General features: G+C 41.7%; 1 pseudogene; it reads right to left on the minus strand.

The window, feature by feature from the left end:
- Positions 1-3,627: 3,627 nt before the first annotated feature.
- The window catches only part of LOC136843622 (prolyl 4-hydroxylase subunit alpha-3-like), a 115,417-nt pseudogene continuing 101,284 nt past the window's right edge, over positions 3,628-17,760 (minus strand).

Here is a 17,760-nt window from a genome sequence, read left to right on the forward strand (position 1 = left end):
GAGATCTTATTACACCTAGCTACTTCCAATATAAGATCCTACTTACACCTGGCGACCTTCAATAGAGATCTTATTTACTCCTGGCAACCCTCAATATGAGATCTTACTTATACCTAGCTACCCCCAATATGAGATCTTACTTACACCTGGCGACTGCAAATATGAGATCTTACTTACTCCTGGCGATTCTGAGTATGAGGTTTTATTACACCTGGCAACTCTGAGTATGAGATTTTACTTCGTGAGTGAGGTACGAGTAAGATCCGGAGGTCTAAAGGTCACTAATTTATTTACAAAAGTTTCAAACAGGTTAATAGCTCATGTGAGCCACAAAGTATTCCCGACCTCTTGACAGATCGAGGAAGGGATTAAATTTAAGCATCTCTGTTTCTTCACAGACATAATTTTACATATGGATGGATACAAGATATCTGATTGACAATTATACATACATTGCTGGAAAGCTGGCATAACAGTATACAGAATGATAATGATACATGAAAGGTGACAGTAACGGTGACTGAGATATTTGCAGAAAAGATGTGCGAGAGAATTTGTGTCTCTATCGACCTCATGATTTTTCCTCCCAAGTTACTCATCGCGGGAGAAAGCAGATTTTGATCGTAGGCTGCTACGCCGTGTGGCCACTACAACTCACACTTGGCGACTCTCACTATGAGATTTTACTTACACCTGGCGACTTTTAAAGGGCTTTAACTTCCATGTAATAATAAGCAAGCAGTTTTAGTTGTAGTTTTAGTTACTACTCCTCTGTGCAGGCGAGGCTGAAAACTTCTTAAATAATACTAGCAAGGTATGTTTTTAGAAATAGTAGATGTTTGAGTGACACACAATTTCTTCTATTTATTTTATATTTATTTTTCTTAGCCAGGTACACTAGTGCACATCGAGCAACTCCTGCAGAGGGACTGAATATTTGAAAGGCAACACATGGTTTTATATTTACACTTAGTTTGCTTAAAGCTGACTTAAAAAAATGAATACATACTAAAAGACTAAATTAACGAAAAGCGAAAATGAGCCTGAGTGAATCTTTGAGCAATAAAACTCAAACCTCAAATTTTAAAAGGTTACTGTACAGAAGCCGCAGCACAGCCAGACTTTGAGATCACTAGTCTAGTTGCAACAAAGAGCAACGCGACGCGATGGCCAACCGTCATGGCCCAGCAGCAGCAGCCACAAATAAGACCAGGTGAAAAGTTTTCTAGATATAAGAAAAAAGTTCTAATTTTGTATAGAAAAAAACAGCCAAAATAGAAATGGTTTAGGCTTTACAGACGTGAATGGCGTAGTTAATTTGCCTATCATAAGATGAATGCGATTGTGGCTATTAGCCTATCTAGTTTTCCCCTGGGAGTGTCCTTTCAGAGGGATGGCAGCTTTTTCATGAAAACGCAACAAATATTTCCGTGTACGACGTTGTCTGCATATTAGAGCACATCGTTTGGTGCAGGACAGGCATGTCATCTCCTCCAGTGATCCGGCGGCAGATATTTAAGGGACCCCTACCCCATTTTCGCAAGATTCGTCAAATAACTCTGCAGACTACTGAAACTTGCCACAAAGAACAATGTAATACCTATCTATATGTGTACCAAATTTCAAAAGTTCCAATAAAAGAGTGGATTTTATAAAATAATAAAAGTTTTATATTTTTTTTCGGGGGGGGGGCGGGTTTAAAAGAGCAAATTCTCACAGATTTATTATGTAATTGAAATTTTCTAAATTATACATTAAAGAATAATTTATTTTCAGTAAATTTGTCAGAGGAAATTAATAAATTCTCAACATTATTAAAAAAATTGTTAAAAATTATTTTTTTTGGAATAATCACTCGTGTATCAGCAAAATCCAAAAAATAATTGAAATGAAAGTATAATGAGACATAACACAAACAATCCTCTGAAAATTTTAAAGAAAAATTAATGCTAAACAAGTAAAAATAAAAATCCATTGGAAATCTCTAATATTAACTGAGTAATATAATTAACATTAAAAGTAAAAAAAAAAAAATGGCAACTGAGAAAATGACCATTTTCTAAAAACTTCCAGCCTTGTACTATTTATCTGCATTGAATCGGTTGTTACTCACTTTCTTTTTGTAAGGTAACTCCATTTTCTTATCTTCATCAATCAGATATAATTCTAACCCTGACCTTGGTTCTATGCCAATTTCCTGAAGTAAATTACTGGGTGAAATTCTTACATTGTGCAGTAGTTTGCACACCGCTCTTGCAGCAGCGAAATCTAACATTCTTTCTGTAGCATTGCAATGCTTGTATTGGGACATACTGTATATATGGGCCAAATGCGGCCATGGACAGATTCGTTTTGATTCTGCGTGAACCCTTTCATCCTCATTTCATCCATGGTTAATCCCTGCTATACAGTATCTATTTACATCACAAATAACTCACCAAAACGTGTGTATCTTGTATCTATATAACGAACAAACAAATATAAGAGAGAGAGAGAGAGAGAGAGAGAGAGAGAGAGAGAGCAGAGATACACAAGACAGATACGCTTATTTATTTCTTCTTTCCTGGTTGAAATAAGTTCACTGAATCGAAATAAAGAGTTTATGAATAGCATGTCACTGTAATACTTCGGTTTATATCACAGCAAATATAAACAGTACATAAAAATGCACCTGCACGTAAAAATATTCTTCACCTAAAGTGGACATGAAAACGGTAACAAGCCCTCAGGCATACCGGTGATGTCAGCTACTGAGAGAGTGTTTCCACCTCATTTGGTGTTGCCATACATGTCATTTTATTCCAAATAAAACAAAAAATAAAAATAAATTATAAAATCGGTAGAAAAAGGTAATTTTAGGCATCGCACTGTAATAAACCATTGAAAGGGGGCCATTTAAATGCCCGTGCGCCACACGCACGGCTAGAAAAATATTATTAATATAAAATATTTGGCATCGGAATATGGCAATGAGGCTTCTTGGTATGCATCACCATAGTTTGTAGTATTTTTCACTGTTTAACTCATTTTCATACGGGTGGCCGAAAAGACCGAAAAATGCGGGGGGCGGGCGGGGGGGGTCCCTAAGTAGGGATGCATTCTGTAGCATTCTTGTTTGTGTGCTGATATCTGGTTCTCATTTGCCTGCTTCCTGTTTCTTATTTTCCTTTGCCTACATCGTTGTCGTAGTAGTCACTGTCTTTGCATTTCTCTAAGTCAATGCTGAGAGGCACAAAATACTTAACAATCCCGGCCACCTCAACTAATGGAAAAGATATGTACAGTAATAGGATTTGAAGTATCTTGACAAACTCCATATATATCTTTGGAGACGAGATAACCAAGAGTCCTCTCCAACAAAGGCAGAGACTCAGAGGATTCCAAGAGGTCGTCAAATTTCACTTTGACAGCAAATCACTTTGAAATCGAATCTAAAATTTATTCATCTGTTCTCAGTTTTTCCTCAATTTCCTAGTCTGATTAGTTTCCAAACTCAGTTTAACACCAACAGTGGTGATAATTATCACATGCCATTGCCCATAATATGTCGTGAAGAAAAAAAGTTTTAGATTTTATGGTATAAATATTTGTTTTCATCCACAGGAGTGAAAGGAAAAAGTAAGATACTTTAATTAATTACAAGTATTTATTATATTACCCTTCTTCCGACACACTCTGGAAGAGTGTAGCAAAAAACCATGCAAGGAATGAAGGAACCCTTCCCTTCGGCGATGTGCTGGATGCTGGTTGTGGAGTTGCAGAAAAAATTACCGAGACAAATGAATTTTTCTTGATGGGTCAGTTGGACAAGTCTGGGTATTCCATTGCGCCTTATAACCTACCCATTTATTAGCAACTGTAATAAAGAGCAGAAAAATAATAAAGAACAGAAAAAAATATAAACACGATCTTCTGTTTATCAGGAAGAATATTGTAATGGAATTATTATACAGTAATTATGGTTTTTGTATGCAGACAACTGAGTCCATAGGCACACATGCACAGAACCACTTAATTGTTAACGTAGAATGTATACACATGCTCATACACACATCCACATGTACAGTAGACAGAGGGATGTAAACACAAAGGTCTTCATCCCTACCTATAGATATCGTCGGGTATTTTGAGTGTACAGTATTTCCAGAATAAAACAGTATATCAACAAAATTACTATTTCTGATTTCCTTTATGTGTACCATATTTAATCACTCACCTACTCTTGCTAATATTCCCTTCTTACCTATTCATTCTAAAAACAATTTCCACCCCTTTTCATTAAGCCTTATCAACTTATTTTTACTATCAATGAGACAGCATCAGTAAATAAAATATCAGCCCGTCCTCTGTCCATTTCCGAAGCCTTTCTTATCGTACAGTTATACTGTACATCGTTATACTGTTGTCCTTGCTCTAACTTTTCTCATTATTCCATCCATATATAATAAAAACAATAAAAGGCCACGGGGACATTATACACCCTTGTCAGACCCGCTGTGTAGGTCCACTTATACTAAATACGTTTGTAAAAGTTAGTACACTAAGTTTGCAATAAAGCTTTACATCAATCAAAAACTTCTAATTGTTTTCTACAGATTACCTCCAATATAATTCACCCTCAATACCTCCCAAATTGTGTCTTATCTGCCTTCTTTCTGGGTCCATGCACTCCACTTACAGGCCTTTCCCCTTTGCTCTTTACCTTAAAGTTTTTATGTTATCTGCCTTATTTTTTATATTAAAATCATGTTGAAAAACTTCCCTTGTTTACCCATCAGCATTATACCCCTTTAAGCTTCATACTTACTTCTGTCACTTTTTCCCCTCTTGTACAACATAACTATTCCTATCATCTATTCCATTGGAATACCTCCAGCTATTACAGACTTATCTCACATTCGGTGGTATATATAATCGTATTATTAAATCGTCCCACAGTGTGTCTTTGGTCCCCATCAGCTCCCGGAGCATTTCCATTCTTCAGCCTCTTAACTGGTCTCACAGCTAGAGAGAGAGAGAGAGAGAGAGAGAGAGAGAGAGAGAGAGAGAGAGGACAACAGTCAGTGTCATATTCATTCTCTAACTGCTTAATGAAAAATGAACCCCCAGCGCAGAAAATCTCCACAACTTTAGCTGATTCATAGACCTACACTGACGCGGATCAGCAGTGCGTTGAAGTCTCTTACGTGTAAACTGCACCATTCACTTCTGCCCCATTTGCATTTGCTGATTTCTAGATATTCAAGTCCCTCGGTTCCAATAACTCTAACAATGTAAAGGCTTTCGAGATCTCCTACTCCTCCTCCATCCTCCAAAATCTTCTGAATTATACATTGTTTTCACCAGCCTCTAGTCTTCTATTCTTTCCAACTGACGAACAAGTTCATATCACCATGACATCTTTTTCCATAAGCTAACTTTTATACCATGTCTTCCTATCTCCACATTTCTCACATTTTTAATTGATTTTACTGGAGATATACTGTGTAAGCAGCTCATCTTGCTGATTGAACAACCATTTATTTTTATTTAATCACTATCAGTATCTTTACTTAGATTCCTTCCTTACATGACAATTGGCTCAACAAGCTTGTCGTATATTTCCTCTTTGGCATCCGAATAATTTGTGTGTTCACCATTTTCTTTCCTTTACCTAGTCTGTTGCTCAGCTATCATTTCTTTTCGCTCAACCACCACATGTTACACTGAGTCCCTAATGCCTATACAAATGAGCCTTTCCATTATTCCATCCTCCATTCATGTATTGCTTCGTCTTTCTGGTTTACAAGTGGCCTTTTAACATCATGTTTGCTCATGTTCACTTTCAAATTGTTTACAAACATTTTCAAACTCATTATGTTCCTAGTTTCTATTAACCATCTTCAGTCAAGACTGGATCATCTGCAAACATCCACCTCTGAATTCTCGTAATCTTCATCTCCTGTCCTCCCTCAGAACTTTCGCTTCACTCCATCCTTTGGAGGTATTGGAAGGCTACAGAAGCACAACATGCGCTCGTTTCAGATACACTTTTACACCTAAATAGTGCCTTTCACATCTACACATCCTAATGACTGCTTCATTTTCATCTTCCAAATATTTAGTCAAGCATCAATGAACTTCTGAACTATGCATTCCTAAAGGCCCTTGCATTGCTTGTCTAGGCATATGAAATAGTAGTCAGATATAAAGATGTAAAGACTAATCCCAGCTGTATGCCGAGGCACGAATTGCAAACTACGTGTACACGTGTATGCTATGAAATTTTAAACGACGTATCCACCTGAACACACCCTTACGAAATTTACACAAGCACATATACTCTATATCTTTAATAACAGTGGTATGTTTTTATTTCATTGCTTTCCTTCGCTTAAGTAAAGGCAAAAATTATTTGAATAACCTGTCATGAATTGATAAGGACTTGAACAAGCTATTTAATTTGATGTTTTGATTGAAAGAATACCGATAAGAAGTTTAGAGATTGGAACCGAACATACTCCACTTATGTCCTCTGAGGATGGGGCAGGCAGCATGCACGGTGAGAAAATCATGTTCGTGTGAGGCAAGAAGGTTCCACCAGATGACAGCAGCTCTGCTTATCGCTTGAACACTGACGCCCACCCATGGGAAGACCAACCGTCCACCTGGTTGAAGACACAATTGCATAACGAGATCTGTAACTTTTCGAAGGAAATAAAGCCAAAAGGCTCTTGCGGTGACGATATAGTAGTATTGGATCATGTCAAGATTAGCGAACCCACTCGCAGCAGGGTTTGCTATTCTTTACAAAAAGGTTATTGGGTTCATTATTCTTTACATGGGAATAATTGCTTCGCTGTTCTAGACATGAACACTTCGGTACCAGACATTTGATTCCCCAGGGGCTAACACCAAACAAGGCAAAATAGATTTGACCCCCAGGACTAGCACTAAAACAGTGTAGATGAATCACTGTTTTGCCGTATTTAGTATTAGCCCACATGTGAAATTGGAGTTCAGACTGGAAAGGGTTGACCATTCTTTACATGGGAATCATTGGGTTCACTGTTCTTGGCATGGAGATGTTGGGTTCGCTAATCTTGACATGATCCGTAATATTTTTGGTTTCTCATAAGTTACCAAGAGAACTTCAAAGTCATCTACGACAAAAAGTCAGTGACGCACTACACTGTGTGGACATGATCTAGTTGTATTTTTACATTTAATTTGATATTGAAGGATATTTTCCGTGTTGTTGGAAGGACTTTTTGACATCACTAATGAATGAAATCATTTTGTAGGAGAAAGCAATGCAATAGTTACGAAAAAATGTCAATAGCTATTGTCATGAGAACAGGGTTTTCATATTTATCTTTGTATAAGAAAGATTAGGTTTTTCTTAAATCTAAAAAGGTAACTTAAGTAGATTCAAATCCCTCGTACTGTCGCGAATTTTTCCCCACGACTGGGAAGGTTCTAAGTCCCGGATGGTATGGGACTGGGATGATCAGGCCTGAAGGGCACTCACTACCAGCAAACACAGAAGCGAAGGTCCATCAAGATCAGGCAGGGTTTTAAAAATAGACTACTTAAAATTCAACATACAAGAAACTTGACGCACACCCTTGAGGACCATGCAGTCAGGTGCTAGACACAATGCTGAAGGCTATACAGAAACCCCTAAAACTCAGAAAAACATGCTTCTAAAAGCTACAATTTTGCATAAAACTTATTTTCGAACAATCAGGATACACTTTAACTACATAATAACTGCACCAAGCCCCGGATGGCAAAAATGTGAAAGGATCAAACTAGCATACCAAATGAACCGGCTCTTGTTACAAAATGGACAACTTGGCTGCGGAAGAGACGACTTGGAGAGTGCTTAGCTTACCTCAATGGTATGCCCTCGAGAAAGACATATTTTGCCCCTCTGCATGTCTCGTCGTCACCTCGGTTCCCTCTCAAAATTTCTCCGTAGGTTACTTTATGAAACAATGTGCCTGAATTATATAAAAAAGAGCCTCTCTGACATTCCCGACACAGACAACACAGGCAATTCGCCAGACACAAATAATAATCAAACATATTTACAGGAAAAAGTGAACCATGAACTCAGCTGCGGGCTTAGCCTGTAAAGTCCCCACTCAACGCGTTCTCTGTAGAGAACATCCCGTTTTCTGCAGTGCCTTTTCATCGACCTAAGGTCGATCGGAATATTTATTTATCATCATAATTGTAAATATAAAGAGTTATTTATGTTATATGTCCGAAATTGTTGATCGCTATGTTCTCTGTATGAACCTGTCCTGTTTTTTAAGGAATTAGTTTGACCTTAGGTCACCTGTAAATCTTTGTACCAGCGGTCTCTGCGAACTACGCAGACATCCGCATCCCGCTTTATAAGCAGCTAGTTTTCATCAATAAACCAGCAGTATTTGTCTTCCTGATCATTATTTCGCACCTCTCTCACAGTGGTGACCCCCAGAGTGGTTCCCGGAAGCCATTAACGGACCCAAACGGTGACTAAGTCTTGGCCCAATGAACCTAATCCATGCCCCTAGCGGACTAACTACGGCGCTCTAACAAAGCGTTTGGGCATTAACTGACCCTCGTTGGCAGGTCGCCAGCATCATCAGTGGACTCACATGGCACGCTCTCCCAGGGTGTATTGGCGTGAGTGTTCCACACACTCCAAGTGAGAGTGCAAAAAGAGCATGGATGGAGACATTCCCAACCATGTGCAAATTGCCACGAACCTCTCAGAGGCAGACACCTCCCTCTCACAACCCCCTCCCACGCGCACTTCCACACCGGTACCGCCGCCCCACGCGATGGCCCCCCATAACGGACCAACCAAAGACGGTCCTTAACATAAGGCTGCCGCCATTCACCAGCGTCTTGGTTCTACAGGGTCGAGGGGCAATTCAGAATAGCAGGCCTGACTGACGAGGTGTTGAAGGCGGACATCACCATTAACGCCCTCCCGGAGGAGATACATAAGATCGCCCTTTGGTTGATGATGACGTTGCTCCCCGCCACCCTCCAAGAACTGAAATCCACTCTCGTCAAGAACTGTTCCCTGCCGGTCTCCGAGATGCTGCCCGCGCCCTCAACCTCGCCCTCAACCCCCGGAAGGAGGGAAACCTCTTAGAAGTGTGGCACGCCCTCCAGGACCTCCTCCTCCTTCCCGAGACTGACAGCAGCGGCAGGCACAAGGAAATCAGTCTGTTGAGGGAGATCTTCCTGTGGCAGCTACTGCTGGAGGTCCGTGGGCAGATCATGGACGCGTGCACCCTGCTGGTCGAGGTCCTAATCAGGTTGGCACAGCAGCTGACAGACTCCACGAAGGCGGCTAAGCGGGTGACCACGCCCACACACTCTGCCAACTGCCTCCTGCTGGAGGACCCCACCACAGAGCCTGTCAACTCCATTGAGCAGAAAAGGTCGCCCCACCAGCAGAAGAGGGAGGGGCCAGGGCTATGCTACTTCCACCGGAGGTTTGGGAGAGCCGCCCGGAGGTGAGAAGCCCCCTGCCCTTTCTTCCCTTCAAAAAATGGGGGAGGTGGCGGCCAACCCCACAGGCCGCCATGGAAGCAACAACAAAAATACCCAGGGGCCCCTTACCATTAGGGTTCTACGTCCATGACACGATCTCCAGCAGGATGATGTTGGTCGACACTGGAGCCATGCGTTCGGTGTTTCTGCCTTCAGGAGAGCACCGCAGACACCCGCCGGACCTGACTGCCTGCCTGATGGCCACAAATGGGTCCCCCATCCTCTCCTACGTTACCAAGCTCCTGTCGATCTCCATCCTTGGCCGGAGGTACAGCTGGGAGTTCATCATTGCGGACGTCAGGACTCCACTCCTGGGGGCGGATTTCCTCGCCCACTTCAGTCTAGCAGTCGACGTCAGCCGCAAACACCTGCTGGACACCCAGTCCTGCCAGTCCCTGCCCTTGTTGCCAGGCCCCAGAGAGCCCGCCATCTGTTCCATTGCGCCCCACCAGTATGGTTCCCTCCTGAAGGAGTTCCCGGAGGTCTTCAAACCCGAGCTCCGCCAGATGCCCAGGACTCCTGCCAAACACGGGATATACCACCATATCAAGATGAAGGGCCCGGGTTGCACGCGAAGCTCTGACGGCTTCCCCCGCAGCGCCTTCAGGAGGCCAAAAAGGCCTTCGCAGAGATGGAAAGGATGGGCATATGCAAAAAGGCTCCCAGCCCACGGGCTTCTCCTCTTCACATGGTGCAGAAAGCAAATGGCACCTGGAGGCCCTGCGGTGACTACAGGCGGCTGAACCTGGCAACAGAACCAGACCACTATCCCCTCCAGAAGGACAACAGCCAGACTGCTGACGGAGAGGTTTGTCTGGCATGGCATACGGAAAGACGCGACGGGCTGGGTAAGACAGTGTATGCAGTGTCAGACAAGCAAAGTGGGATGGCACATAGAATCGGGAGTGGGCGAATTCCCCAAGCCAAAGATACGCTTTGGACACATCCACGTCGACATAGTATGACCTCTTCCCCCATCAGGAGGAGCCAGATACCTTCTGACAGTCGTTGATCACTTCCACCAGGTGGCCCAAAGCTACGCCCATGGAAGAAACCACCTCCAGTGCATGCGCAGAAGCCCTCCTCTCCAGCTGGATCAGCCGGTTCGGTTTCCCAGATGACATAACGACAGACAGGGGACCCGCTTTCCTGTCAGAGCTGTGGACCACCCTGGCACGTCTAATGGGGACCACTCACCAAAGCACCACCGCCTACAACCCCGCATCCAATGGAATGGTGGAAAGGTTCCACAGGTCTCTGAAGGTGTCCCTCATGGCTCGTTGCTCCTCTGAAAAACTGTAAAGTACCAGCTGGCCTGGGTCCTCCTCGGGTTGAGGACCTCCCCCAGAGCCAACGGCAACCCCTCCTCAGCGGAAAAAGTCTATGGGGAGACTCTGGTAGTCATGGGGGAACTCGTCGCAGAGGACAGGGATGACATAGGAACGCAGAGGCTCCGAGAGAGGGTTGGAAAGTTTGCCCCCTGCCAAAAGACATTCACCAACAGGACGTCCCCCTTCATGCCCCCTGGGCTGTCCTCCACCACCCACGTCTTCGTCAGGGACGACGCTGTACACCCACCCTTGACTAGACCCTACAAGGGACCTTTCCTTGTACTGGAAAGGAACGAGAAGGCATTCCAAATATCCATCCATGGGAGGGAAGACTGGGTGTCAATAGATCGTCTCAAACCCGCATTCCTGGAGGGGGGCAATGAAAGTGGACCCCAAGATCCCGTGAGATGTGGCAGCCCCTCAAACATCCCCGGTCGCAGGAAGGAGGTGAGGGCATCCCCAAAAAACCCAGAAACCTGACAGAAAGGCACCCCAACAAACCACTGCAGAGGACACGGGGAAGGCGACCACCCTCTCCAGTTGACATCGAGAAAGAGAGGCCCCCTTCGTCGCCCCAGCAGATGCCTGGTTTAATCAGACGTTGCCTCCATCTTGTGGGGGGGAATATTGTAAAGTCTCCGCTCAACGCATTCTCTGTAGAGAACATCCCATTTTCTGCAGTGCCTTTTCATCGACCTTAGGTCGATCGGAATATATATTTATCATCATAATTGTAAACTGTGTATATGTTGTCTTTCTAAACAGTCACGTTTTATGTACAAGTAACGAGTTATTTATGTTACATGTCAGACATTGTTGATCACTATGTTCTCTGTATGAACCTGTCCTGTTTTTTAAGGAATTAGTTTAACCTCAGGTCACCTGTAAATCTTTGTACAAGCGGTCTCTGCTAACTACGCAGACGTCCCCATCCCACTTTACAAGCAGCTCGTTTTCATCAATAAACCGCAGCCCAAGAGGCAATCAGGAAAACTGCAGCCACAAATGAATATTTTACGGATGGATCAGTAGATCTCAGCATCCCGGCAGCAGCAGCTGGGGTCCACTCAACAACCCTCAAAGGATGCTGGAGGCTCTCTGACAATGCCTCCACTCTACAAACTGAACTGATTGCCATTGCAAAAGCTCTAGAAGACTCTCAGCATAGGCAGGGAAACACAGCAATTCATACTGACTCAAAAGGAGCACTACAGGCTATAACAAAAAGGAAAAGCAAAGGAAAACATCAGACTTCTATCAAGCATATGGGCAATTGCAAGCCTCCATCAAAACAGGAACAGGGAAATAACATTAAACTGGATTCCGAGCCATGTGGGAATCCAAGGAAACGAAGAAGCAGATTCTTTAGCAAAAAGTGGGTTGCTACACACCAACATTAGTATCAAAATCACCCCCTCACTCACACAACTGAAAAACATGGCAGCAGCACACTGCCAACTACAGAGGAAAGCAAAGTCAGAAGAGCTGTTTTTGGTGGCTCAAAAACCGCCAAATGGTACATGGACACCATAAACCTAAAACCACTCAATATAACCAAAGACATGTCACGGGCCCTAGCAGTCATAATCCATCGGCTAAGGTTAGGATACCTGTGCACATGGCAAAGAATAGTAGACAATCCTCAACCATGCAAGTACTGTGAAATAATCCCAGAAGAACCCCTGGAACACTACCTTCTTGACTGTACAGAAACAGAACAGCTAAGAACAAGTTATGAAGGTAATGAAAGAACAGCTACCCAAATAACAAAGCACGTACTGACAAACATCCATGAATTTGCAGGCTTCCTATGCTCCTACCCACCACCACGGTAACTCTAAAGAATCCATACCTTTAACCACCCACTCTCCTTCCCAATTCTTAAATCAGACACAACAGACCCGACCCAGACAACAACTCAAAAGCCATACCATTCATCTCTAGATGCTGACTCTTTTAGAAATCACTCCCTCCCCTATCATTCCATCCATCACAATCAACACCCAACAAATACACAAAACACATACAGACACAAGAATTAGGACCGGACAAGGAATATGGCTTTAGATCACCACGACCTAGCATACTAGCTACCTGTGCCTACTACTCAATTCTTTTTTTCATCTGTTGGCCTCTCCCACTAGCCAACACTCATTGCTATAGTACTTTCATCATCTGATGGGTACCTTAGGGTTCAAAGAGGTTGCAACCTTGCTTGTTAAATCTTTTCATTTCAAAATTCACCCCCGCCAAAATCACTTTCATGTATCATAATAAAGATTTCATAAACCTACCCATCTCACAGACTCATCATCAACATAGAGTTACGGGCTGCTCTAGGAGCAAGAACCCGTGCTGGCACAAGGCCAGCTAAATCGAAAACAACAACAACATCAATAAACCAGCAGTACTTGTCTTCCTGCTCATTATTTCGCACCTCTCTCACGAGCCTATAACTACCCCTCGCTTATTCTGCCCGGTGTGAAGGATTGTCGAGAAAAAACGGATCCAATTTTTTCACGACACGTACGAAATAAAAATACTGGCCGGCTGTCCAAAGTAAATCCGGTACTTTGTACACGACTGTGCAATAATCAGAAAATTCAAGAAGAACAGGCGGAAGCAATCCCAAGTCCTGCTCCCTGCCATCCATATATAAATTCTAACAAACATATTTTTGACACAGATTTCTACCTCTATATGAAACTTATTTTAGATCAGGGCAATGAAATATTGAAACTGGCAACCGACTTTGGAGTTCATTCCTTGGATCTTGGAATTGTTTTACGTAAGCCACGCAAAAAGAGTTGACTCCTACACTTTCAAGCTTCATCTTTCACTAAAAAAATCTTATCAGAATCTGCAAAAGTCCACAAAGACATAAATAACAAACACATATGTATCAAACAAGTCTACACTGATAAAATGACGAGTAACAATAGTAGAAAATTGTCTTCTTGTCATAATTAACAGAATTGGTTTCTTTCGAAATAGATTACATCTACAATTAAGAGTGTGATTACAATTTATCAGCCGGTCAGATCTGAAATATCTGACAAGCGCAACAAACACACTTACGGGCTCGTTAAAAAAGAAAAATCTTCTCATCTTAATCCCTGTTTTAATAATCTTATTCCAACAGCGTGTATCAGAATTTGTTTTGGCATATGTCGACAAATTTTTCTGCTGTTATTTCGTTTGTTACTTGCCTTTTATTCTTGAAAAGTGTACTGTAGGTCGCAGTTTTAATTAACTAGAGTTTTGATTCTGAGAAACTTGCTTGTGGTGATGTGATTGTAAATTTGGGAATCTGGTAATTTCTGGAAAGAACGCGGTAGCAACTGTCGACAAAATCTTCCTGCAGGGATTTTTCTAACATACAACTCCCATCTAGTCATTTCAATATATCAGTAGCAATTTCAATCGGGCTGACGTGGAAGTACGTGATAGTTCTGAATTGAAAAGTGCTGTAATTATTTCGTTTGTAACGTGTTCTTATGCCCTCATGATTGTATAGCCGCCACCTGTTTGTGCTGGTTCAGTGTCGGTCTTTTCTAGATTTTGTATCAGGCCCAGAAAATCGGGCAAGAGCCAGATTCACTGAGTTGCTGTCGAGAAAATTCTTGACAATTTTGGTCCTTCAACGGCAGATACAAAGACACCGAGCCAGGATGCACGTTATTAGGCTATGCCATTTCGGATGTCATTAATAGGTCATTCACAACTGCATCTGCATCCTGTCCCACTGGTAACAGAAGGATTGGCTGTGGAGATCTTTAGAAAACCAGGTGGCTTCACCACGCACTGTGAAAATGAAGAATTCTAGATGTACAATTAAGATTTCGTTGTGTTATATGTGGGCAGAAATGATACCATGGTGCACGACCCACAGCCCGTGTTAATAGTGCAGTAGATATGTGGAGAATATCAGAAGAATTGTTCCTTTTGGTATAGAAGCATGAAATTTTGCATAAAGATAGATAAATATAAATGGTGACACCTCAGATGTAGACCCATTCTCAAAATTGCCCGTAACCCCTGTGGCAGCCATATTTGTTCGGCCATTACCGAAAATTTAAATTTTCTCGATGTCTGGGGAACTAGGGAAGAAAAAGGCTTCATAATTGTGTCTGTACCCATATTTTAAGGGTCTGGCTATACTGTAGATGGGATGACATAAAAACAGTCTAAATTCACCCAGTTTCTTTAAAATGCGATCATATCACATTTTAGCAAATTACGCATCGAAAAATTGGTATCAAAAGTTTTAATATATCTGCAAAAAAACTACATTGGTGACTTATAAATATAAAACAATATTGATCATCATTTGTATCAATATGAGGTACAAAATGTCTCTTTTTTACCTCTCTTAGATTAATACTATATACTGGCTTTGCCGGCAAACATAAATTCAAACACTGATAATCAAAGAATCTCGCATATCCTATATATACTAAATAGTATCTATATATACTAAATAGTATACATGACCAGGTTATGTCCAGGTTGGCATTCTCTTCTTCCTGACAGGTTTTAGCCACAGCTTCAAGCCAGCTAGAGAAATAAAAAGAAAATATAAATATGCGAAAATGTCTTTGTCATCAGTGGAGCCTTTTTTCATGTTATAACAATTTGATTACCTTACCTCAATTCTGGAATCTGTATGACATTCACTGGATTTGCGACTGGTACAGAAGTTAGGACTTGAGGAACTTGCAGCTTTTCTCCTCGTGACTGTAGAGGGGGGGATCACTGTGTATGACTCTGGCAGATCAACACACTTCCGGGAAACATTAGATAACTGAAACTCCAGTTTTTCAGTTTCTTTTGAGCTAACATCTCCCCTGGAAATATTTTGGAAGAGAGATAGTCCAGTTCCATGAAAAGATCCTGTGGCAGTGCTGGAGCTAGGATTATGATCGATATTGTCGACCGCAGCTGTTGTAAATAATCCATGTTTCAGGTTAACAGGGCAAACTGCATTCTTTTCCAGATAGTGTTGGCAAACTTGGTTACCCATTCCAGCAATGATGTCCATGACTCTGTCATATGAAACTGAAATGCCAAGTTGAAACAAAATGTCTACTAGATCACGTCTACAGGTCTTCGCATGAACAGTGAGTCCAACAAATATTGGAAGTGGGGTTTCCCTGTCTAAGCTGTGTTTCATTTGCTTACTATTGCTTCGGCACTTAACACTACTGTTAAAGAGCAGTAGCTGAGCAATGCTCATGGATGCTTGTGACATACCATCAGACTGAGATTCAATGTCAGGGCTATGCAAGATCATATTTGTAAGAATAAGAAGTTCTTTTGGGACTGATTGCATCTGACAGCGCTCAGTAAGGGAGCTGTTGAATATATTTTTCTGGGTTACCATTTCTCGTCTGATAATTTTGGCTGTCTTGGCAAGTATGAGAGCCTCTTCGTCATAATTTCGTTCACATGCAGATTTTAGAGCTGGTCCAAGATCTTTGTTGAAAGCTAAAAGAACATCTCGACCTTCTCTATGATCACTCATATCAGGGAACTGCGCTAGAATTCTATTTTTTGAGTCTAGTGTTATTTACTTTCACTGGGCTCTGAATCCCTAATTGTTGCAGTCGTGTTGTGTACTTTTTGCTTAATTGAGCAAGTTTAAATACTGGGGCTATTTCTGCTTCTGTTGAAATCTCTTCAATGTAGGAAATCAGCTCTGCGAAAGCCCTACTGTAAACACTTCTGTTATCATCATCGTTTGAATCTATGGCATCTAATGCTTTTGCTCTGTTGTAAAAAGCGACCAAGCAGTGCAAATGGTATTTGGTCTCAATTGCAATCATACCACCCTGACTGAGTTTTGCTATTATTCTTTCATCTTGCAACTTGAGTGCACACTGCCTGACCCTGCTATCCAGCTCAAAAGTCGAGGCATCATGTAATGTGTCTGAGGGGGTATTTTCATCACAGAAGAAACACAGTTCATTGATCTTACTCGTTCCAGCTTGTCTGGTATACTTCTTGGAAGAACAAGGTGTATCTGCATCCTCCATTGTCCTTATTGGCACTCTTTCAAGTCTCATGGAACTGAATTTTAGGAGGCAGGTTTTGTGCCACTTTGCTCCATTAATTAGAAGAGTTTCTGCAATGCCTGGTCCTTCGTCAAGTCTTTGAATGTCTAGTGCTAAGGGCAACCTCCCAATTTCATGGAATTTTAAAATGTTTTCAGAAAAAATTTTGTACCCTGCCCCTTTATCTTTTCGTTTGCTGTCAGCAGGGCACACAAGAATCTCCGAGTTGTCACTCTGACACAAAGCACATTTGGTCCAATCTGTCTTTTCGAATTTAGGTGAAGTTTTTATGCGATCATGCTGTGGATCTATTAATTGAAATTTACTAACCATTTTCAATTTCTCGTTAATACAAGCACGGAACTACAACTACAAACATGCAAAACACAGCCGCCACCACATTCTGTTTCCCACCACCATACTTTTAATTAAGCACATGCATCTGAAAAATAAAATAATATAATATATTTTATTTTATTTTAATTGATGGAATTGGAAAGTTTGACCATCTAAACAGGTATAAGTGAAATAGAAATAAAATTCCTATCATTAGTTTCAAAGATACAAGCAAAATTGTTATTTTAGGTAATGGCGGAACAAGAAGGCTGCCATTTCCGCTATGTAGCATTTTGAAGATGGGTCTATATCCAGTATGATAAATAGTAGTCTGGAGTGTGTCTGTGCAAAATTTCATGCTTCTATACATAAAGGAAAGTTTTTACGCATATCTATTGCACTATGTGGGACAGACTGAAAATGACGCTGCCTCCCAACTCGTCAAAAACTAAGACCTAACAGCCATCAGCTACTGTTCGTGTCAAATCTTGGCCCTTTGG

Source organism: Macrobrachium rosenbergii, chromosome 2 (genome assembly GCF_040412425.1).
Source record: "Macrobrachium rosenbergii isolate ZJJX-2024 chromosome 2, ASM4041242v1, whole genome shotgun sequence".
Taxonomy (NCBI): domain Eukaryota; kingdom Metazoa; phylum Arthropoda; class Malacostraca; order Decapoda; family Palaemonidae; genus Macrobrachium; species Macrobrachium rosenbergii.